The sequence below is a fragment of the Chiroxiphia lanceolata genome, chromosome 1 (genome assembly GCF_009829145.1).
Source record: "Chiroxiphia lanceolata isolate bChiLan1 chromosome 1, bChiLan1.pri, whole genome shotgun sequence".
Classification (NCBI taxonomy): Eukaryota; Metazoa; Chordata; class Aves; order Passeriformes; family Pipridae; genus Chiroxiphia; species Chiroxiphia lanceolata.
Genome location: NC_045637.1, coordinates 66,012,584 through 66,037,970, shown reverse-complemented (window position 1 = coordinate 66,037,970; position 25,387 = coordinate 66,012,584). Strand labels below are relative to the sequence as shown.

The 25,387-nt window shown below is 38.3% G+C and overlaps 1 long non-coding RNA gene across 3 annotated transcripts in view; it reads left to right on the top strand.

Annotated features, from left to right (window-relative positions):
• Positions 1 to 25,387, top strand: part of LOC116780131 — a 72,009-nt gene that overhangs the window by 37,580 nt on the left and 9,042 nt on the right. For 2 of the 3 annotated variants that reach the window (XR_004354341.1, XR_004354340.1), the window contains exons 3-4: positions 14,199 to 14,328; positions 24,511 to 24,585. This is a non-coding gene — a long non-coding RNA (uncharacterized LOC116780131). Of the gene's footprint in view, positions 1 to 11,656; positions 11,698 to 14,198; positions 14,329 to 24,510; positions 24,586 to 25,387 lie in introns of those variants that run through there. The other variant, XR_004354342.1, reaches the window with a different exon arrangement.

The following is a 25,387-nucleotide window of genomic DNA, read 5'->3' as shown; positions in this document are numbered from 1 at the left end:
TGTCTTCTCTTTCCAATATAGTCTTGCCTGCTCGACCTCCCCTGGCCAATCCCCTATTATCCAGGAGCATAACATGGCCATTTCAGAAAGAAAGCTCCTCTAAGTCGCTGAAGAGAAGCAAGATAATTTGCTGTCACCTGGGGAGGTGGTGACCAGTGAGTCACCTCCCTTAGGTGAGGAGTGAAGCATCATTTGTTCACTGGGCCAGAGGCACTTTCCTTTTGCAGTGGACTCCCCTTCTGCTTGACTCTACTTAGATGTCTTATTGTAAAATCAGCATGAGACTGATAAATACAGATAATATAAATATTTTCTTTAAGTTTTCTGAGTATGATAAAATACATTCATCTTCCTGATAAACATCACTATGCACACATTCTCGCATTTTGTAGGTAGTGGAGTTGTTTTTCTCTTAATATTAGTGTGTTTGATTCTGTGGGTTTTGACATCTCTATTCTTTTGTCTGACAAATCTGTGCGCTGACTTGTAAAAAAAAATCAATATTGTTTTCCCTGGCACTTTCTCTGCAGTTGAGTTGATTTATTATCACAGTTCCCTTTCCCCTCTTTTATCAGTGTGTTTCTATTGCTTTAGGGTTGAGTACCTGATAACATCACAGGGTAGAAGACACACAGAGAGTGACCTTATCCCCTGTGTGATCTTGTCCAGTGTGACGGTGAACCATGGCTATAAAGTGAACAATGACATTATCCAAACTGTGTGATCAGATTTATGTTCTATTACATTGGAAATAGAGATGAACTAGAACCAATGAACAAAATTTAGATTCATGTTTAAACTGTACTTGTCCAGGATCTCAGTGGCTAAAGGGAGAGCAGACATCCAATGAGCAAAACTTAATTCGTCTGCAAAGCAGTATGTGCTGGAAGAGTCATACAGCCCATAGTCCTTGAGGGTTTTAAACCAACCATAATGGTGAGCTAGTTGTTGCTCCCTAAAAATACAGTCTTACTACTGCTGTTTCTGTTAGTCACTTATGTCAAGGTAATGTTTAAGAACTTCTTTAAAAGATCAGAGTTAGCTTACCCTAGACAGTGTGTGGACACAGGAGAAAAGACAAAATTCACAGGAAATATTTCAGAACAGATGCAACTGAAGGCTGCGATAGTTAAGGTGCCATGAGCACATTGACAAGCATGAGTGTGGTAACGCAGGCAGGGGCCGTGTTCACACAGGGTTTTCAGAGAAAATGAGTCAACTAAGTTTGTTAAACCTGTGCCTAATGTGGCTACAGTGTATTAAAGCCACTATATTCTTGGAAGAGACTGTTCTTGTGCAATGGCTTCTGCCTGTTGACTTTCTTTCTCTGGTAACCTCCTTAGTAATCTCAGACCACTCCTTGCCGTGCTGCTGGGGACTGCTGTTTATCTGCAGGCACTGTGAGAGAAATGAGCTTGAAGGTAGGCTGCAAAGCAGGATTTTGTGAAGGGTTTTTTCTTACTACCTGGAAGCAGCAATGGTGCTTGGCAGAGAGGGGTGTGTGTGTTTATGTGTGTGTGTGTGTGTGTCCCTGCTTGGGGCTGAAACTGAGTGGGAGTGAAACTGAATGAACAGGTGTCTCTGCTACCTTTGCACCTCAGATCTTCCAAGGGAGTTATGATGTGGGAAAAAGTATTACATGATTGTGTATCAAAAGGAAGATCCTTCTTGTCTTCCACAGGAAGATGACATTTTCCAGTTCCTTCTGAGATACTTCAGTGAGAATGGAGATGACTGGAGGCCACGTGCCATCAATCACAGAATATGCAGAGTCTGAAGGGACCCACAAGGATCATTAAGTCCAGCCCCTAGCTCTGAACAGGACCATGCCCAAGAGCCACACCATGTGACTGAGAGTATCATCCAAATGCTTCTTAACTTTGGCAGGATAGGTGCTGTGACCACTTCTCTGGGGAGTGTGTTCCAGTGCCCGACCACTCTCTGAGTGAAGAATCTTTTCCTAATATCCAACCTAAACCTCCCCTGACACAACTTCAGGCCAACTTCCTGTCACTGGTCACCACAGAGAAGATCAGTGCCTGCCCCTCCTCTTCCCCTCACAAGGAAGTTGTAGACTGCAGTGAGGTCTCCCCTCAGTCTCCTCCAGGCTGAACAGACCAAATGATCTCAGCTGCTCCTCATATGGCTTCCCCTCAAAGCCCTTCACCATCTTTGTTGCCCTCATTTGGACACTCTCTAAGAACCTAATATCTTTCTTATATTGCACTGCCCGAAACTGCACATAATATTCATGGTGAGGCTGCACCAGTGCAGACCAGAGTGGAACAATCCCCTCCCTCGACCAGCTGGCGATGCTTTGCCTGTTGCTCCCCAGGACACGGTTGGCTCTCCTGGCTGCCAGGGCACTGCTGACTCATACTCAACCTGCCATCAACCTGGATCCTCAAGTCCGTTTCTGTGGCACTGCCCTCCAGCGTCTCATTCCCCAGTCTGTACGAACATCTGGGGTTGCCCCATCCCAATGCAGAATATAGCACTTTCCCATGTTGAACTTCATGTGGTTGGTGATTGTCCAGTCCTCTAATTTTTCAAGGTCTCTCTGCAGGGTCTCCCTGCCTTTGAGGGAGTCAACAGCTCCTCCCAGTTTTATGTCATCTACAAACTTTCTTAGTATCCCTTCCAGTCTGCATCCAAGTCATTTACAAAGATGTTGAAGAGCACAGGGCCTGTGGAACTCCACTAGTGACAGATCACCAGTCTGATGTTCGCTATTACCCTCTGTGCTCGACCAGTGAGCCAATTGCTCACCCACCACACGATGTGTTTATCCAGCTGTGTGCTGGACATTTTGTCCAGAAGGATCTTGTGACAGACAGTATCCAAAGCTTTACTGAAATGTGCCATGTTTGAAATCTGAGCCAGGAGAGAGGCAAGGATAGTCACCTATGTCAGCTCTATTACACACTCTTGTTAGCCCACGTATCCCGTCCATTATTTACAGATGTGGCTGAGATAGATAGTTGAGGCAACATCAGAAGGGGCTGTCAACATTCATGTTGTTGCTCGACAGGCTATCAGCTTTTTCCTGAAGGGTAAAAGCAGAAGATGGTGGTTTTTAGATGTGTCTCATTCTTTGGGAGGCAGCACGAGTTGCACAGAACAAGAAGAAGGTAAGCCTATAACCAGAGGGCTGCTGGGTATAAAAGCCCTCTACCAGTTATGAAGATGAGAGACCATGCAAAACCTAAAGTCACAACAACCTTTTCCGGGAGATGATTATAGAGAACCTTCCCGTAGGTTTTACTTAATACATGATTGTGTCTCTGTGTATGCTGGGCAGGGATACTGCTTGTCTGGATTTATCTATCCAAACAAGAAGAGTTATTGATCATAATCTGAGGTCTTGTTTAATATTAGGAGCTACATTGCCCCATAGTTTAGATCACTGATATTGGTTGAATTAAGATGCTACTCAGTCTAATTTTACATGTCCATGTGTATGCCTTAGCATTATTAAGATCATGTGAACACTCTGTCTTTGCAGTTTTAAATACCAATATTTTAGTTTGTTCACAAGTAGTTGTAATTTTTTTAGTTTGATTTGATACTAAACAAAATAAATCTAAACACATGGCTTAATTGGTGAATGTAAGTGACAGCTGCAAAACCATAAGAATGTGTGAAAATTTTCATGTTTTTCTGAAAACAAACACAGCTTTTGACTGTGCAGTTGAAGTCTGGGGGTGTCATTTACCTTTTATTGTCACAACCTTCCTCTCCTGCAAGAATGAAAATAAATATCTTCCTCTTTTATAACCTACAAAAGATGAATTCTTGTCTGCTCTTGCCGGTGCTATAATTTTTCAGATAGCTTCACTGATTGAAGTCTTGAGTGTATGAATAGGAAATTCAAATTGTTTAGTTGAAAGAGAGTCCTATGAAATTTGCAAGCGTGCAGCAAAAGCAGACCGTGGAGATAAAAATAAGATCAATTTTGGTTATAATAAATGCCAAATCTAATAAAGGAAGAAACAAAACCAGACCATCCAGAACCTGCAAGGCTTTCACAAACAGACTGTTCCAAATTTTGAGAACATCACAAAAAATATAGTTTTATAACACTTCTGGTGTTTTTTCAAAAAATCTACTCTGACTACTGACCTATAATAAATCTGCCAGACTGCTTGTCACATTTGAAACTCATACTACAAGATCTTTTACAAGATCTCTTTGTTCTTACTGATTTTTTTCCCATACAGACAAATACAATAATATCTTCAAATAAAAAGACAAAGATTTTAATCTGAGGGTGAAGAACTCTTTTTTTAAATTGGACTTGGTCTTTTCCAATCTAAATGATCCTATGTTTCTATGAAACACTCCCAGTGTCCTCTAGGTAGTGATTTTCTGTCCTGTTTGTGTAGATAAGGTCATCATTATGATTTTTTAGTTTGACTTTGTATGCATTTTGTGACAGTGGATTCTCAATTTTCTTAATAAATCTGGAAGTTGAGATAATGTACCATTTTGTGAAAGAGTGATGTTAGGTAAAAAGTTCAGACTTTGTATGAGTTTTATCTGAGTTCAGTTTATAAAATTTAAAAGAGCAGTATATTTGTTACAAAAGTGATTTTAATTTTAAGTAACTACTGATGTTATGGGCTGCTCCGCAGTACCATTCCTTTCAAGTACTTTGGTAGAGAAGCTGTCAGCTGAATAGTATGGTTACATTAGGACCTATGGGTGCACACTGGCAGCATGTCCCTTTCTCCTGAAATAGGGTTTGTCTCTACACTGAGTGTGCCTGAGGTCAAAAAGGACACTCAGAGAATGAAGTGGTAACCAGCAGCTGTATGCGTTTGAGAACTGAGCTTTCAGTATTTACCTGGTCTGAGTTTTGTAGCTTGTACTGAGACACAATTGTCCATTAGTTGATGATAGCATGAGAAAATTATTTAGTACCGGTTTAGCAATGAATTTATGTTTATCCACTTAGTTTTCATTCAGAAATGTGAGAATCTCCTCAGTCTTTCTAGTGCTGGAAAGAAGTTTAGAACAGTTTGAGTGCACCAAATCAAAAAGTCAAATTAAAAGACCCTAGTATTTCCTTATTTTTTCTATCTTTATAGATTTCATTTGTTTATTTGGTTGGCAGGTTTTTTTGTTGTTGTTTTTTAGCAGCCTCATGATGTTTTGGGGTCAGAGCAATGATTTCTTGTTTAATGTTTGATGTTAGCCCCACTGCACAGATACTCAGCAAATGTTAAATTGCTATGAGTACTAAGCACAGCTTCTGGATATCACCCCCAACCTCCCCAGTCTATTGAAATGTAACATCCAACAAATATTTTCTGCTAATTACTCATCTGTGTTCTTAAAATAATCTAATTTCAAATTAGATGCTTATTAGTATTGCACCTATGTTTTAGCAGAACTGTTGATGAGCCATGTGTGAGCTATAAGCCACACAACTCTTCTATACATTATATAATGTATTGCTGCCTTTATTGCTACTTCTTGGGTAGTCTTGGTGACAGAGAGATGCAATGAAAAAAGAACTCGTTACAGCTGTATCAAAAATAAAAGGCAAGCCAGACCATATTTTCCTAGTTTGATTTTAATTTTTTATATTTGATTTTTGTGCTAAACATTGAGAACGAAGGTTAAAAGTACTAGGTAAAGGGTTGTTGTTGTGAATTGCTCTGGGAATAACCCTTTTAAAATATGACTCTTTGGAATATAACTTTTTGGAATAACTAACATTATTGCCTTTTGGTCTTTAATTACAAGATCAATTGCCTGAGATTCTGTATGTTCAACTGACAGACCATATATTTAGAGGTAGCTCTTGCAATAGGGCTTTTCTCTAGCATCCCATCCTAAAGGTTTCCACGTGCAGTGGCAGAAGCGAAGGGAGGATGAACTAGACACGGGTAATAGGTTAGATATTTGAATGTCCCTTAAGTGTGAATGCAAGCCTAGGCGTGATTACAGATCTCTTGTAGTGTCAGTGTGTTTATTTGCTACTGGTGTCGTGAACTTCTTTGCAAGAGGGATCCATATAAACAGTAACAGAGAAGACAGCTGAAGTAGAAGAGAGTGGTGATGTAGGAGAAATCGATTTTAAACCTTTTGAGACACCCTGCAAGGCCAAAGGATAAAGCTTGACATAATAAAAATTATCCTAAGTGCTCTGTACTGAAATATCATGAAATTTGAATGCAGTGCCTCTATGTGCTTTACCATCTGTGCTTTGGTCTGTGAGACTGACCAAAGCAAAGAGAGGGTCTGACCTGAGTGTGCTGGTTTAAAGGTAAACCAGCAGGGGAAATGAACTCAACTCAAGAGAGAGATTATGAGTCAGAATAACAATTTAATAAAATAATACAATAAGTACGATTATACAGACAAACAATTGGTTTTAACCCACAAAACCCAAATGTATAACCCAGCTCCCTGGGGCATGAACAGAGTGGTGTTCTTTGGGCTCCCTGAGTCCAAAGTAAAAGGAGAGGGGAAAACCTGTTGGTGAGAGTGCTGTTGCAGTCTGGTCAAGAGTGGTGATTGCAGTCCAGTCGAGAGTAATGGTTGCAGTCTGGTTGAAAAAGTGGTGGTTGCAGTCCAGTTGAGAGTGGTGGTCGCAGTCTGGTTGAGAGTGGTGGTCTGCAGTCTGGTTGAGAGCAGTGATCTGCAGTCTTCCTCTGGACCCCACAAGTGGTTCCAAAAGTTCCAAGACTCCAAGATTATATATTCTCCAGTTCAGGCAGGAATGCCCAGTACTTTCCTCAGGGTGGGGAGTTCCACAGTGGGTGTGAGGACAGGGGGCACCCTCCTATCTCGCAGGCCTCTTAACACCTAGTTTATAGCCTGAGTCAGGCTACTCTGGGCAGAAGATGTAAATAGTCTACTGATACCAGTTTCTGGGAAATGGCATGGAAGGCTATAGAATACACAGTTTTTGGTTACACCCATGCAGTGATGAACTGGTCCCAGCTGTTCTAACTAGGACACTGAGGGAGAGGGATGTTTTGCCTGTGAACCAAGGCAAGAGAAAAGTCTATCTGGGAAATTTCTGAAGGCTGGAAAAATTGGATTGTAGGAAACAAGACTGATTTTTTTTCCCTTTTGCAAGCAGAGGGACTAAACCTCTCAAGTCATTGCTAATGAACATTTTACATGTGATCAGTCTGCATCCTGTGTAGATCAGCCAGGATTGAAAGGGGACCCATCTAGTAAAGACTTAGTAGCTACACCATGAAATGAGTTTAATGAGTCTCTGCTCTTTCCCTCATGACATTGATTATAATGCATCTCTCCCTAGGGCTGTTCACAATACACAACACACAGAACCATGACTTTTCCGGGTCCTTCGAACTCTTGTGTTGGCTGTGGACTGCAATCAACAGTCCTAGCAACAGGTTTTTAAAAGCTCTCAAAGCTCACTGTATCATGGGGATGTTGAGGGAAAGGAATTCTTAGAAAGTCTGATGATAGTGAATAATTGAGACTTAACATTTACAAAAAAAAAAAAAGACATTTCTCATAATCTCATGACTTTTGACTTTGGAACTTTTTCTTCTGGAAGTACTCTGAAGATACTTAATTTTACATAGTTCTGCATGTACTTTATATTCCATAGTTTTCCATATCTTTTTTTTTTCCAGAAGTGGGGGTGACGGAAATTAACAATGTTACTTTTTTATTTATGTCATGTATTGAACAATGATGGTTTGTGTCATTCCTGAAATTTCATGATGAAACTCTGGTAATGTTTGTGGTGACTGTGATATAAAATAGGACCTCCATTCTATTAATTAAATTTGTATTAGTAAATATGCTAGCACAGGCTAAAATACTTTTTGATAAAAGATCACAAATACTGTGTGATTCATTTTCCATTTCTGTTGTGATTCAGAGATACAATCTTAAAGTGGGCTATTGAGACTATCCATTCTATCCTCTGGAATAAAGCATTTATAGCCAGAGTGTGGTATTCTATACTTAAATGGATTTAGAAACAATAACACATTTTATATTTAACAGAAATAAGGGTTCTTGAATGAACAGAGTAGGTACAAGAAACCAGAGATGTAATCAACTGTACTCTATGGGCTCATAAGAAAATGAAGAAGCAAACCCCCATGATTCATAAAAAAAACAACTCCTGAACATATAAATGTTGCTGGATGATTTAAGGCCAGATTAACAAATCACTGCAATGCAATTTATGGCTTTCGATAATGGGAGGTCAAACGTGTATTACCAGCTGACTTAAATTTGATTTGACTGAAAGATAAAACTCCACTACATGAACCATATTAACTGAAAGCCTCTGCTTTACATTTCTCACTGATGGCACCCTGGGGAGGCAACTTTCTTGGCATTTCACATCCAATTGAAGCACATCATTGATGAAAAGAATGCTAAATTGGTGCGTCATTTTGTAATAAAATATCTCACGAATTGTTTATCTGATCAATGGAGAATGCAGTCTCAAGCCGTTCAGGGCTAATGTGCTCATTGCACTAAAATAGTAAGTTATTGACTGTCTGAGGGACCTGGGAATTTCTAAACTCAGTTCAGATTTCCTGAATGAGAGCAACATATTGCATCAGAATAGTAGGTTGTGAGAGATTAACTCTTCTAGCTGAACTCTCACTGAAACCAAATAGATGTGAGCAGAGGGCACAAAGCACTTGGAGGGAAATGTTCAGCTTCTCATATGATCAGGCTGTAAAGGGCAGAAAGGAGTCTTATTTTTACCTTAATTATGCAGACTTTACATCACTATAATTCCACTAACTTTATTTGGCAAAGTCCTGCAGCATAAGAGGAGTTATGCCATACGTGTGTTATATATGAAATGTTATTTTCAGAGTTGTAGTGAGATATTTTGGTGCCTGGGGTAGGATGGGACCACTCCTTCCAGACAGGAAGCAACTGGGGCCTCCTCAGGACCAGCCACGTGGAGAGTCCCTGGGGAAATGCCTTCTCTTCAGACATGGGCTGAGCTAGACCTGAAGGGAGCTGGGTGGACGTGGTGTAGAGGGAACAGGGAGACTTCCTGTCAAGGAACAAGGTAGGGAGATAAGGCAGATATTCCTTTACCCCTTCATAGTCTGATATCTATTTTCCCTGAAGCTGATGCCCACTTTCCATTATAAGGACGGGGAAACAGCACCCTGACAGTCTCCATATTCAGCTGGACTCAGTCCTGGCCTCACAGGAATGCAGAGTTATATTACTTATGCACCCTTCCTAGCCTCCCATTTGTCATGCTTTGTTATTTCTTTTTTTGCGATCATTTTCTCACAAAATGAAGGGGACGGGAATCATTAAGAATGGTTTTCACTAGAAGCAAACCCCAGGAGTTCTGTGTTTAACAAGCAAGGATCCTGTCTCCTCAAGGCTGGCCTCGTTCGGTGTGGATAAGGGAGAGAATGACTTGTGTGATATAAGTTCATTATTTATTTATTTATTTATTTTCTTAGAAATGTTTAGTCCACCATAGAAATGATTCACAGAGAGAAGGAAACAAAACACTGAAGTGGTTGGTGGATATTTTTAGCAGAAGGAAAGTGTTCTTTTCCCAAGGTTGAGGGAGAAAAAAACTTCTTTCTTTGCAGCCCATGGACTTAGGACCCTGTAAATCTGGGCATATATATTCCTTCTGCATAGGAATTGGTAAAAGAGTGGAAAAGAGGTGTAAAGTGCATGTAATAGGAAATCACCTTCACTGGTGGTATGTAGGATATTTCAAGGTGAGTGCTCCCTGGTCCCTTGTTGAAGCTGCTCTGCTGTGCACAATAGATTTCAACATTGTTATGCCTACAGGGGAGCGCAGCACTGCAGGCTGCTGACTTATGTGTTTATCTGAGAGAAAGAAGCAAGAGGTTCCCTTACCCTTCCCTCCAGTAACTACTATAATTAAGTAATAGAAAATTATTGTGATTAGTTTATTCAACCAAAATACTAGATTCTGTTCTATACTGTAATTTCATTTTGTTTGACTGAAACTGGTAATTTTATTAATGGAATACAAATCATACTTCCATGAGGAGATAGAGTGCTCTTATGCTAAAAACAGGTATCAATGACATAGAAAGCTCAATTTGGTCACCACCAATGATCTGCAGTACTGCAGAAGCCAGATGGCCAAACTGCAGTCCTATTTTCTTTTCTGTCTTCTGGAAGTTAAAAAGTCCTAGGGCTGCTCAGTCCTTGAATGAGATACTGAGGAAATCACAGAAAGCAGAGGAACAAACTAAAGAATATTGCTTTATCGCTTAGATCAAAGACTCTGAACAAGGAGATGGACTTAATTTTGACACCCTACTATGGCCTGTGGAAAGCTGGTGGGGAGAGAGGTGTTGCCTAAGTACTGACTCTAATTCTAAGCATGTCTTCCAAATCGTTTTTTTGGGAAGAATTTGTCACAAATTTTATACTCCTCTACACCTCCCCTGCCCCCTCCGCGATGGTGTTTATCTTCAGGAAAACATGGGGGTTTAGAAGTCTGAAGGGCTTCTGATTGTGTCTGAACACCGATGGTTTCTTTGAGATCACAGTTGTCAAAGCTACTAGGCAAACAAGAAATGTTAGAAAATGTATTTGAGGAACTTGCTCTCTAGAAACATCTGACTTAAAAAAATATGTGTTAAAGGAATGTCTTTATCTCAAAATAAGAAATAACAGTGGTTTGGATTTATCTCTTTCTTGATCTCAGAGATTGTTAGCATGATGAGTCTTATTGGCATTTACTGTCAGCAGAGAAATTATATTAATGAAAAATTGCAGTAGGCAAAATAGAACAAGGACAATGAAAGAAAATACTCCTGATGAGCAAACCCTTTGTTTATTCTAGTCTCATATTAATCTTGTGAGTTGAGTTGTTCATGTGAAGTCACTCCTAAGAACTCTCGAGCATTCATTACCAGTATTACAGGCTTTATTTAAAATACTATTTTTACATGCACGAACAAGAATACCAATTTTTTACCTAAGTGATAGTAAATGATTAATTAATATTACTGCTACATTTCAATCAGTGTGTTAATCATGTCCTCATAATCAGGTGAAGGAATGTGTCCTTAAGAAATAAAATATTTCTTATGTTTTACTAGACTGTAGGAAAAGAACCTCCACATTCTTAAAAATACATAGATCCAGAGCAGTATTTTCTCATTCAGGAACCAGGAAGTTTTGCCAGTCTGACAGATGATATCTTCAGTCTTTTCCTCCCCCAGAGTAATTAAAGCAAAGCCTAAAACACGTGCATGGGGTAGATCAGAGGACTGATGATTGTGTCACTGTCATTATTACAAGACAAGGTAGTGCCCAAATGTCCAACCAGTTCATGAATCCCTTTTCTGATTCCTTTCTTGTCCTAGTTAGGATGCTTTTCCTGTCCATTAGCAAAGTCATTACCAGGCAAATGTGGAGTTAGCAAATGGGACAACAGTGACTCTTGAACTACCACTCTGTCCTACCCAAATATTATGTCTGGTTTTTTTAGTTATGAAGCATAGTAAGTGATAACAAAAATATTCAATCTCATCACCAAAAGAAGGCCATGAGAATGGTCAAAGGGCTGTAAAACATCAGAGAAGAAAACACCTGGAGAAGAAAAGGTTCACAGGGGACTTCATCATCATCTTCCAGTACTTAAAGGGTGGCTTTGGAGGATGGAGGCTTTCTCTTCACGAGGAGGCACACGGAGATAACAAAGGACAACAGGTACAAATTGTACCATGATGGGTTTCATCTCGATACGAGAAAGAAAATTTTCAAAGTGAGATCAATCACTGAAACAGCTTCCCTAAGGATGGGATGAGAGTCCCCATCACTGAAGGTTTTCAAGACACAACGAGGCAGGGTACTAGCAAATCTCATCTTTTCCACAAAAGGTTGAACCAGGTGATCTTTCAAAGACCTGAGCTGTCATATGGTTTTATTTCACACAGTAACAGTTTTTTGCTGTGTCTGCTTTTATAGAGTTGTTGAGAGACAATCTGGTACTCCACACGCCTTCACAGTTTGATATCTTCCTAAACCCATTCAATAAACATGCCTTTTCAGTAAGTTTCCTTAGAGCTATTAACAGACATCCTGGTTTGGTGGTGTCTTTGGCCCAGCTCATGCTATTCTGTGTTCTGCTTTAAAGAACCCTTCAACCCACATTTACTAGAAAGAAAACTGATTTTTAGTTCAGCTTTTCTTCAGAATTTATTTCTAATGAGATAAGAGAGAATGTGTGTATGGTAGGTAGCAGTTTTGTGGTCAGCTTTTGGATCTGATCTTTAATCACAGGTTACCATGGCTACATTGTTTGATTCCTTCATTTCCTGGCAAATGTCTTTTCTGAGTTGTGGACATATTCAGTTTGTGAAATGCTTCATATCTTAGTGCATGTAGATTAGATTGAGTATGAATTTGTAAAAGAGTAAAACAGTTCTTTCAAAAATATCTCAGCACATATGCTATTCTCATGAAAGTTAGTGGAAATGCTGGCACTTGTATTGAAATAACACCAACCAGCCAACTGGCACTGAACATCTATTTGTTCCATTTGTACAATCGAGTCATAGTGAATATTTATAAATTAAAAAAACCCCTAAATTACTCAATAAGACTTGACTGAACAGACTTCATAATGAGATAATGTAGACCTTCAGGTAAACTACTAGAGGTACAGTGTTATCTCGTTACAACACACGTTTACTAAAGAATAGCACGCTCCAAGACATGTATTTATACTGCAATACGTTCCTGCCACAGGTCTCTTTTGAGGTATAAGGTAGAAGGACAAGTAGCTTAAAAACTTGAAAAGTATATGCCTTTTACTCTAGCTGCATATATAACAGACAGCTATATTCAGTGGTTTATTGAGTGTGTTAATTGTGAGCAATAAGGCTGAAAAATGTGTGTTCTAATGAATAGCTTCCCCTACAGTTCAAAATATTTTCAGAAAGCAGGCAAAAACTCCAAAGAAAGAAATTCCAGTTGCATTCGAGGACTGAAAAGTATGTTGTTCTAAAGTTGCTGCTGTAGTATTAATAGCATTACAGGATAGTCAGTTGGTCAGAGGAGCAGCTTAAATGTTGCTACCTTTCTGCTAGTGACACGAGAGCTTAGAAAATAAAAGTGCCCAATCTATTTCATCTCCGCTAAGGAGATGTGGCAAAGGAAGAGTGTCTTCTACAAATAACCAGTTTATTGATTGTTCATTGCTTCTAGTGTAGTGTAAATCTAGAGAGTCCCAGTGAAATTATTGGAGTGATATCAGTAAAATCAAGTGCTGTGATAGAGCATCAGATCTGCATCATGGAACTCTCTCACCATTGAAATCAAGGAGAATTAGAGAATGATCTTGGTGCTGGAGTGATTTCAGCCCTGGATATGTTGCTAGAAATTATAATGGACTGCAGTGATATGATATATAGAAGTAACTTTCAAAGTCAGTGATCAGGGATTCGTGGTGCTCCATCGATCAGAAAAAATAACAGAATAATTTCCAGACTTTAAATGGTGTAAAGAAGGAAAATAATAATAATATAAAAAAGAGTGACTAATAGTGGTTCAGAGAAATGAAATCTGATAGAAAGCGGATGGAAAACTAAAGATAATTTATTATTATTTTTATGCTTGTATTACACTGACATGGAGTGTCCCAAAAAATGTTGGAAGAAAAAGTTTCTTGTCCTAAGGAACTTCAGGCCAACACTAAAAAGGTCTGGTCGGAGGCCTGACAAACTAATTAATGAGGACAGATGCATGGGAGAAATCATAATACCAATTTTGCAATTGCTGTACTGGGCTTCCTATATGTCAGCTCTGTGTAGTTCAAGGCTGGCCTAACCACAGAGCACTTACAGCAGTATGCTGGAAAAAGGATGGTCTGCAAGAATATATATTTATTGAATAAGTAATAATTTGCTAGGGGAATTTCTGCTTTGAATTCCAGTAGCTGTCTTGCCCTTACCTCTAAGGATAGTATTTTATCTCCATTTTCAGTAAGGATGGTAATAATTTAATTTTGGAGCCAGATCCAGATTGCTCTTAATTGTTGTGTCAGTATCATTGTGATCAGACTTTACTTTTCATTTATGTGGCTGAAAAGTCTTTTTCTATTCGTTCTCATTATTGTTGCAGGATCTTGCTAATTTCGCAAGTAATAGGGAAACTCCTTTTGATCTGTGAGACACATTGACCAATTATCTTTTTCTCTTTCCTTACAGGCTTTCCATAGTGGACAAATAACGAACGCCGAAAAACAGTGAAATCATCAAGGCTGAGGCTCATCCCTCAGAAGGATACTGGGAGGAACGTGAATGTCAGAGAACAGCATGACAAGCCATAACAATCACAGTTAAGTTTCTGTTGACGTTCTTCCACTATTAAAAATAAGCTGTCATGAAGAAAAGAGAAAGCGAACAGAGGGTGGCTGGAAAAATTATTTATTTGAACTGGGGAAAAAGGGGGTATGTCACACTTCCCTTTTAGTCTTTTTCAAAGCAAAATTCCAATCAAGGTATATTCAGTTCAAATTTTGAAATTTAAGGTTATTATCACAGAAGCGAAGAATCACGGAATGGGTCAGATTGGAAGGGACCACAGGAGGTCATCTGGTCCAACCTCCCTGCTCGAGCAGGGTCATCCTAGAGCACATGGCACAGGATTGTGTCCAGGTGGTTCTTGAATATCCCCAGTGAGGGAGACTCCACAACGTCTCTGGACGACCTGTTCCAGGGTGCGGTCACCCACACAGTAAAGAAGTTCCTCCTTATATTCAGGTGGAACTTCCTGTGCATCAGTTTCTGCCTATTACCTCTTGTCATCTTGTTTGGCACCACTGAGAAGAGCCTGGGTCCATCTTCTTGGCACAGTCCTTTCAGGTACTTGTAGACATTGGTGAGGTCCCCTCTCAGTCATCTCTTCCGGAGGCTGAACAGGGCCAGCTCCCTCAGCCTTTCATCGTAATAGAGGTGCTCCAGTCCCTCAATCTTCTTTGTCACCCACCAGAACTGGACACAGCATTCCAGATGCAGCCTCACCAGGCCTGAGTAGAGGGGCAGGATCATCTCCCTCAACCTGCTGGCAATGCTCTCTTCCTAATGCATTCCAAGATACTGTTGACCTTCTTTGCCCCAAGGTCAAACTGCTGGCTCATGGACAGCTTGATCTCCAGGTTCTTCTGTGCAGATCTGCATTCCAGCAGGTCAACCCCCAGCTTGTACTGGTGCCTGGGGTTTCCATTATAAGAAAAGATATTAGTTGTCGAATTCAAAACTTTCTAATTTACACAACATTTTTGTCCATAAAATTTTTAGCTTCCTACATGGCCTGTATTTTGACCTTTTCCCTCATTTTCAGTGCATTCTGTCACTGGTTCCAGATATTAAGTCTCTACTTTCTTCCAGCTGGAAGGAGTGAGTGGAAGAAAAAGTGGATGGAAAATATGATGTCAAGGTTTCTTTAATTCACAGGTTTTCTCTCACAGAATATTTTCTGTTACTGCACCAAATAGCAGGATTCTAAGTTTTAAGATAGATGCCTGGAGAAAAAAAAAGAAAAAAAGAAATGAGAAAATTGAAATGATTGTTTTTTGTCAATCTTGGTGAAAAATGGGGTAATTGAGAAAAAATCTAACAGACTGAACAGTGCTCATACTTGATGGTCTTATTTTTGTGGAAGAGTCTCTTATATTGACTTAATGATATCTGCTGGAATTGAAACAACAGTGTCTACACAAGGGACTTACCCTGTTTAATTGCATCAGTTGAAAGTGATTCAATTTTTTTGGCAGAAACAAGCATAGGGAGATGGAAAAAATAAATGGCTATTTTTTTATAGTGAAATAAAGGGGAGGAAGCAAAGCAAACAACTTATGGCCCTGAAATACCATTATTATATCTAGGAAACCATGACCAAAAGATGCTAATTTGTTTCAACTCACTCACCGTGAGGGCTCCCTTTGATCCTCCTGCCTTTCTTAGAGTGTAATATTCTCACATTTTAATGCAGTATCATTTGACATTGAGATGCAGGGAAAATTGTCCAGTAAACAGCTTTCTTGTACTGATTTGGAGCTTGTGGGAAAGATTATAGTATGAGTTGGAGCCTGCCACAAGAGAAATGGATTATTACTCTGGGAACGCTTACATCAAGGAGGGCCCTTTTACAGCTGAAAGAGGCAACCTTTTACAAAGAGCTGTGTTCATTGAACTCCTTGTCAGCTTGCTGAAAGTGCTAACTCACAGCATACAGGTCATTCCTTCCCAGAAACATGAGAGAAAAGCTTTAGCATGCTATTTGTGACTTCTTCTCCTTGAATGTAATGGTGTTTTTTACAAAATGACACCACATAAAAGAAAAAACCTAAAAATCAGATTTAATGAGACAGATGGTTTAGGGAGGAAGGAGAAAAGGAGTGCCTTAAAAGACGTCAATGCTCTGTTCACAGCGGTGTAAGCTTTCAACAAACCAGCCTGTGTGCTTCGGATAAAATAGGGGTGGAGGTATTTTCCAAACAAAATCTACTTGTAATAAAACTCAGAACTGGGTAACAAAGTCTCCCTGAATTTCCCTACCCCTGAAATGCTGCTTTTCTTCCTATCAGTTTCAGTCTTACAGTAAAATTAGAAGCCTCACAAGGGAAGATTTTTAATTTTGTTTTTGAAAGACTTTTTTTTTTTTTTTAGTCAAAGAGAACTATAGAATAAATTATTACAAGGACATTAAAAGGATTTCATTTCCTTGAGCATACATATGCATTCTGCTGCACCATGTCCTCTCCCTCCCAGTGTAGCCATTGATCCACAGCTTTTATAATGAACTCTAATAACAACTCTATTACTGTGAGGCTTCCGATTGGCTCAGGCACCCACAAAATTAGCTACAAAGAAGCCAGCTTGTCAATATTAATTCCGCCACAGAGATTACTTGTTATGGTAGAACAAAGGTGTTTTGGCTTGAGCTGAACGACTTAACTCCTTGTCTCATAAAATTTAAGCTGCTATTGATCTCCTTCTTCTATTGTGCTGAAAGAATAAAAAAAAAAAGGGCTGTGCGCGCGCAGACACACAGACAGACTGGTGTGCTGAATCACTCCGATGCATTCTCCTAAACCACAGCCGCCCCCTTCCTTCCTTCCCTTCTTCCCTTCCCCTTCCATCCCCTCCCTGTCTGCTAAGAATCATTCAGTAACATGAAGCAAATTAAATCAATGAATTCATCCTAGCAGATGGGTGCTTTAACAGTCAGTTAGCCTTTAGATAATTGAGGCGTTGACTCCGGAATCATAAAATGGATGGCTCGTTTGTACATTTTACTGAAATAGATCACCGAGGTTAAATAAATGAAATCCCATTTGTCAGGCGGTAATAAATGGCCTCCCCTTCTGCAAACAGCTCTGTTTGGCCTAATAAATACAGGGATGTTACAGTGCTCCTCCCTTGATAGGGTTATGGCTTAATGAAATGGTCTTTCCTCTGCTTGTTTTTGCCTCCTCCTGCACCGTGTGATAAGTAGCGAACCAACGAAGCTTGTAATTACAATCTTACAGAGAACCCAGCCAATCTGTATATAAATCTCACCATCCAATTACAAGATGTAATAATTTTGCAGTCAAGCTGGTAATGAGGTCTAATACTCATGCATGTGATAATCCCCCCTGGATGCTGACTCTATCAGATGTTAGCTTTGTAATTATACTGGCAGAAAATCATTATTTCATGTTCAGCAGAAAAATGAGGTTGGTGGGAAGTTAATTTTCTCTATGCTCTGTGAAGCATAGACAAAATTTTAATGATTTAATCATTATGGTTATCCCTTTTGCAATTGACCCGCGTTACTTCTGTAGAAACATTGGCACATTTAAAAGTCCCTGTTACCCGATAAAGCTTGCCAGGTATGCAGCTTTTAATGTAAGAATAACCGTATACAATTAAACTATTAACCTCCTTGATAGGGGAAAAATCCATAGTTTTTATGTTTTCATTATTTACACACAGGATCCAAAGGAATGTTTATGTCCAGTCTGCACTGCGATAAAAAAAGACTCTTAAATAAAGAAAAAAGAAAAATGCTATAATTAGGATGTAAGCTCTCAGAACAAAACAGCAGGTTCACAATGGTATTTTAGCAGCTCAGTAATCTTTTGTTCCTTTCCAGTGTAGGAGACATTCATGAGATGTTATACCTCTACACAAAGATCTTATTATGCATAATCAGCATTTTCACAAGAACTGGTTTAAAGGAATCACTTGTGATACATATTTTTAATTATTCTTTTCTGCTCTCAGAATTTGCTTGTTATTTCTGTTTGTCTGGCCTGCCAGGAGAAGGACACAGAATAAGAGAGATGTCACAACATTGAGATGGGAGAGTAAGAAAAAAAGAGCAGTGCAAAATCAAAACTATAGGGAAGTAGGTAGGCAGGACAAAATAACAAAGTGTATTGCAAATTGCAACTAAGATATTTAAGGAAATATTACTTCAAAAAATTCAAGTTAATGAAAATGTCATCAAATCCTTTTGTGCTAGGATTTCAATGGAAGACATTTATCCAAATAGTACTTAAGCACTCCCAACGTCACTTAGATTTGCAAGCTTAATTCTGCTATTTCTAACTTTTGATCCTGTGCTGATAATGTTCCTTTACTGGCTTATTTCAAATATATATGGGCATATATATATGTGTTTGTGTGTGTGTGTGTGTATGTATGTGTATATAAATATTTTTGTGTATACACGCTCTATTTCTCTAAGACAGACATTATAGAAAACCTAACTGAATCTTATCTTTTGGAAATATTTTTATATTTTTTTTAGAATGAGTAGCAGGATTAGGGCCTGTGCGGTACTTCAGTTGATGACTTTCAGGAACGCTTGATCTGGTATGTCCAAAGGCTTACCAAAGCAGAACTCAATTAGTATATGAAATCTGTAAAAGATAACCTCATATTTGATTCCTGTTAGGCTTAGACGGTAGACATCACTGTTGTCTCAAGACAAAAGCAGTTATGGATAATGTCCAGAGAATGACCTGCAGGTAGGGATGGGGCTTATTCCACCTCACTTCAGATTTGTCCTTCCAGACTTGGTGGAGTAATCTAGAACCCCTTCACAGCCCATGAGCACATCAGGGCTGCCCTTCTCTTACCCAGCTGATGCATCTACCTTCTGAAAGGTGATCTGTATCCCAGAAGTGCCTTTTCATCCATTGGCCATAAAAAATAACAAATGTATAGTTCAGATGTTGGTAACTACTTTGTAGGCCTCAAAGATTAGTTGAAATAAATTCTACCCTTACCTCCTTTGTGGATCCAACCTAAAGTGGCTCTGGAGAAGGCCTGGGGTCTATTTTGTATTAAATTCCTAATCTATTGATATAAAAAAGACAACTTGACAGACACGAATCCTGATCTAATTACGGTTCTCAGCCTTAAAAAAGGATTATTTTTTAATGAGTCCTGTAACTCAAAGCGCATATATATTTAGACAATTTATCAAACCTCTTAAGAAGAAAATCCTGACATTAGTTAAGGTGGTTCTACTGGTAGTCCATACATCTTATTCCTGTAGAAGAAGCAGGATTGAGATGAGGAATGCAGATGACCTAAAATTAATTAGGATATTAAGAAACAGTGAAAGCTAAGGAACTTGAAGAAGGACATAATGCACAAGCCAAACGGATGATCCTTTGCTGACAAACCTATTGTGTCTAACATGCATTGAATGGAGTAATTGGAAATACCTAATGCCTTACTAGATGCAAAATGAATTTTTCTGAGCGGATAGGAAGATGAGGGTGTTACTATAGACAGTTGAGTCCAAAGTAATAAAAAAATGCAAAGAAATTCAGAGTAATATGGAAAATAAAATAAGAAATGCTTTTTAAGTGAAAGGCACTACTTTCTTTAGAACAGTGCATTCCTTTCATGTCATGTCAGTCAGGGTTGCCATCTTTTACAAATTTTATCATGACTTTGCCATGTAGGTGGGGGAGGGTTGGGTTTAGATGTATTCTTGAAGTCACAGTTTTGGGTAACATTTTTATGTTTCCTTTAAGAAAGAGAGAGGTTTAATTCTATAAATTTGTTCCATAAAGTTTAGCTTGGTGTCCCTGGGAAAGGGTATTAAGCATGAAATGGAATGTGCAAAATTGATACAATTGGCTTTTCTGTCTGAAAAGTAGTTTTTAATCTTACGTGCATACTTTTGCAAAACACTGGGAGATGTGGAAATAAACCTGTTGTTCTGAACTCATGTCATGAAAAGATCTTAACTCTTTATTTAGCCAGCTAGACATTTTTCTCACTGAGGCAGAACTAGGGTTAAAATCCAAGTGAGTTTTACTTCTGGCTAGAGCATAACTGGGCAAGATTGTATTTTTGTACCATAAATAAGGTTACAGACTTCAGGCAGAACAAGACTGGGAACTCTTGGATTAAAACACTGGATTTAAATGCAGTAGAATACTTCAGGTGTTGCACATGTAGGACAGTCTTCTAGATGGGTGAATGTTAATTATACTTTCCTCATTTTCCACATAAAGTATTGAAAACAAGAATTTGTCTAACAAGACTAAGTAAATCCTTGCTACACAGCAAGTGGTGAGAAGCAAAAAAGGTAACAGCTTCTCACCCAACTTCAGCAAAATGTTTCTCTCTCAGTCTCTCTGAAAATAAAAGGGGAAGTGTACAAGTAGTGACTGTGTCTAAAAAGATGTACATCTGTAGTTTTTGATAGAGCCTTCAATAATGGTTGTTCTGTGAAGCTTTCTGATGCTTCTCCTGGTGTGTCATGGCATAGAGGGATGTGTCTGGAAGAATCCTTGTTCCTCAGGTTGCATATGCCAGTAGGTAGGTGAACCGCGTATAAAATTGGGAGCTAGTTTGTTAACCTAGAGGCACTTCATTGATAGAGAGCAAACCTAGAAAAACGATTGGCCATGAATGAGTCCTAGGATGTGGGAAAATAATCAGGTAGAGAGGTTGTCCCCTTCTTAGTTACTCTTAGCACAGTCTCTGCCTGCATTCCCTAACACTGACTCATGTTTCCCCTACTTGACAGCTCTGGCATTTGCCTTGAGCACCATAATCCACACAATGTCAGCTATTTGGGATCCTTGAGCCAAAGAGCTTCGCTTGTTTAAATCCACTCATGTTCATCTCCTATTTCCATATGGAATTTACATTCAAAGCAGAGAGCAAATCAGTACTTCATACTTGCCTTGCAGTGGGAGCAGTGTCTGTGGCTGCTCTGTGGACTTTGCCTTGCACATCCACTGTGGCTGTGTTTTATGATTCTCCCATTCTGGGACCTAGCTGCAGCCAAACCATGGAGGTGGCAACTTGGCATAAAAAATTCTGGAAACTCTCTGTGAAGCAGCCTTTGATTTTTGTATGAGTTTACAAGAGATCAGCATAATTCTATTTGAGCATCGTTAGGATTATATATTCCGGTGAACAAATCCAATCCTTAAAAGAATTTCTGGTCCAGCCATGATTTCACCAGGCAGCTTTTGCCAGCTGAACCCATTGAAAATGAAAATAATATGTCTAGTGTGTTCTGTGGAGAAAATAGGAAGTCCTTTTGTGATGTGAGATCTTACTGAAGCTCATGTGAAGGGGTTAATTTATTAAAAGGCACTGGCTTTTAGTAGTTGCTAGGTAACATTGACCTTTTTCCAAAGGCTGTACTCCTCCAAGGAGGGTGTTTCAGCAGAGGTAATAATTCTGTGTGGGGTTTCCTCAATGAGTTGATGGTAACCTATCCTTCAGGAAAGTTGGGAGGATATGGTTTTGGAACAAACTGTCATCTTCCCCCTCTCCTCTTCCATTCATGTTTCTCTCTCTTTTAAAAAACAAAATGAATCAAACAAATAAACAAAAACACCCCGCCCAAAACCAAACAAACAAATGACCAAAAAACAGAGGAAAAACACACTTTCTCTAATTAGCTGGTGGAACTACATTACTACAGTTGGAAGAACTCTCTGTCCTCCCCTACAAACTGGGCACTAGAAATGTGAATGACTATTTTGTGCCTGCAACTATAAGAAGTTCCACATTAAGAGTTATGAAGCCTTCTCTTCAGAGTAGTTAAAAAATAAAAAGAAATATGTCCTTTTGCAAGGTGTTTATTGTAGTATCTTTTCTCTAGAATGAGAAAGGAGTTAATAAATTCATTTTTAAGTAAGGTTTATTTTTGTCTCAGATTATACACTAGCATTTTATCTTCTGCATTAGGATCACTGCTTAGACTTATTTCTTTACTAGTTCTGTATTTTGTTGTTTTTTTAAGCGAAAAGAGAAAAAATTTCTTGAAAATCCACATGCACACCCAAATGATTCATAAGTTGATGAGACTAACCTAATGACAAACAGTGTATTTAGCTCAGTGACTAAAAAAATTACAATTAGTGTTCTTTCAAAAAGAAACATTTTTATATAGAAAAAGGTGCATAGACTTCATCCTTATGGGCCAGGGTAACTTACATGACAACTTGTTAAATCGATTTTATGCTTCTTTTAGATCTGCTATTCAATTTTTTAAAGTGCAGATACCATGGCAACCCCCTCTCTCATATGGAACGTATGCTGCTTTAGAGATAAAGAGCAAGTACATGCAAAGATGGAACAGGATGACATGTAAACTTTTTTTTTAATATTCACACTTTGGAAGAAAAATATGCTACAGAGATACATTTTCTCTTATCTGCAATATATTTTCTGAAAGAATCACATTTTGTACAATGCAATTAATCAGTCTTTAGATATTTTCATAAATATTATAGAAGGAAATTGCACCCTGTGTTTTCTAATGTGTATGTGCATTTATTTGTATATATGCATATATATAGCCAAAGAATTATTCATATCTGCATTTGTTTTAGTGTAAAATGACTCCTTAAAGTCTGACACTAACAACTATATTTTTACTGATTTTCTTACTGTTCCTTAATGGCAAGAATGTAGCACAGTTTTTGGTTTTGTTTTAATGTTATGAAGGAGCTACATAGCTGCTATGACTAATTATTTTTTAAAAGAAAAGACAAAACACAGCTGAAGTATCAGTTCTGAGAAAAAGCAGGAGGAACTATATGTACTTGACTATCTTGGCAGTTATTTACATTGTCTGGATCAGAATTTTCAAAAGCATGATAGTCTATTGGATTCCTCAATTAGCTTTCTAAATACTTCAGAGGAGTCTGCTGGGGCACAGCATTTTTGAAAATCTGGTCTCTTGCTCGAGTTGTAGAAGAAGTTGGATTTAAGTTATGAGATATTATTTATATCCAAAACAAGAAAATTGATCAAGGAAACTGCCATTTCTTATCATCAAAATCCTGTTTCTTCCTGTATTCTATACCTTGGTTAGAGACAGGATATATGTGAAATTTCAGCATCTTGCTGCTCTTTTTATTTTCGTATTCAAGCCTGGTTCTGTGATTAAAGACAGACCTGAAATATTAGTATGTGGTAGTTTCTACCAATACAAGCTGAGCACTCATTTCAGGTTTCTGAATGAGTTAAAGAAGGAAAAAAAATATTTTTTTTTCAGGATTTAAAAGCACACTACTTAATGAGAAAGCCTTGTTGTTTTGAACCTCAGTTTTGTCATTCTCACCCATAAACCCCAACAAATTACTCTCTTATGTGATCTTGGTTTTGATTATACAGATGACTTTCACGTGCTTGGAGCACTGGAGGAAGGCAGGATGTAGGGTCCATCGTTCCTTTTCTTCATCATTCTTCATCTCACATCATTAGTCCTGGGATCTGAGTGGTTTTTTAATATGTCGTTATTTAAATCAAGTAAACCACCATGCAGCATTTTTCTTATGTTTTGCTGCATTTTTGACACATGCACTAGTGTTTGACTGTTTGTTTCCTGGTCACTCTTTTCACTTGTTGGCATTAAGTTTTGTCAACTTTCATTTTTTTTTGCAACCTCTAATAGGTTGGAAAGTTTAGTTTGATTTTGATAAGCTTGCACAAGTCCCAGGCTGGTATGTCAAATATGCTTGTGGCTGCAAATCTCACAGGGAAAGACTCCCATGAAAGACTGACTACAAATAATAAAAGGAAATTACTGTAAAGTATAAATGAAAATATAGGCTTTTCTTTTTCTTTACACCTTTCTGCCCGCAGTGTCTGATCCAAGTTCCATTAAAATAGGAAATCCCATTGATGGTGTTAGGATGTTTGCCAGACATCCAAACATAAGAGGCATTCACAGTGGAAACTCCAATAATAAGAAAAAATTGCTATTAGAAAATTAATTCTGCATTTTTGAATTATGAATAAATCTCTGTTCCTGTTTAGGGGGATTGGATGCTGGAGTTCATGTTCACAATGGTTTTCCTTTGTTGAAATCAATTTGCCTGTACCAACCATTTATGCTTTAACAAGAAAGTAATGTGATGGTGAGAAAAAGCATGGCATATTGGGATGTTCCTCTGAGTGCTATTCCCTGAGGCAGCTGCTGGAGAGTATTGAAGGGCGGCTAAATCAACATTACCTACTTTTTTTTTTTCCCCAGAGACCAAATGTGTAGCCTCTGTGATGCAAATTATATTTAACCAGCTCTGGGGACTGAATATGGATTGGTGCTTTGGTGAGTCTGGATCTTTCTATGTGGTCACAGAACAGTTTTTCTCTATGTTACAAGGCTGACTGTGGTACACATTTGTATATAAATAGAGCAATGAGTTTGTTTTATAATTATTAATCACAGATCTGAATTAATTTGTTCTTTATTTCAGTTTAGTTTTTATGAAATGAGTACTTTCAAAGTGAATAGCAGTGTTGAAAACTAAGATAACTGTAAAGAGTATTGCCCAACTGGATCTAATAAATGCAAATTGAAGGAGTAACTTCGGTCAAAATGCATTCTTAACAATACATTCCAAACAAGCACATTTATTAATGTAGATAATGCATCTTGTACCTTCCCAGCTCTGAGTTCATTGCTGACTAGAAATCTTAATAAGTACGTTTTACAAATGCTTTTAAATAATGATACCTTCAGGACAATAAATGACTTCCAAAATATTAAGGTCTCTAAGGTCTGTTTTTTAGGTACCAGCAATCATTATGAAGTGAATTTTGTAATTCATGTGTTAATGAGTGCTAAATAGACTGTAAATGGTACGGAAAATGTATTCTTTATTTATAGATTGTAGCAAATACTCTAGAAATAACAGTAAAATTAAGCTATATAGGGAAATTGATAGATGCATTTTTATTATACTTTTTGCTGACTTAAGTTTTCACTTGTGGAAAATAATCTTACCTATATTTAAAAAAAAAGGATTAAAAAAATTCCCCAAATTAAATTTTTTACTGCTATCTTTAGTAGCCATTTCCGTTACAGTATTTTATTAACCGTAGTTGTTAGTAAATTATTTGTGTTCAAA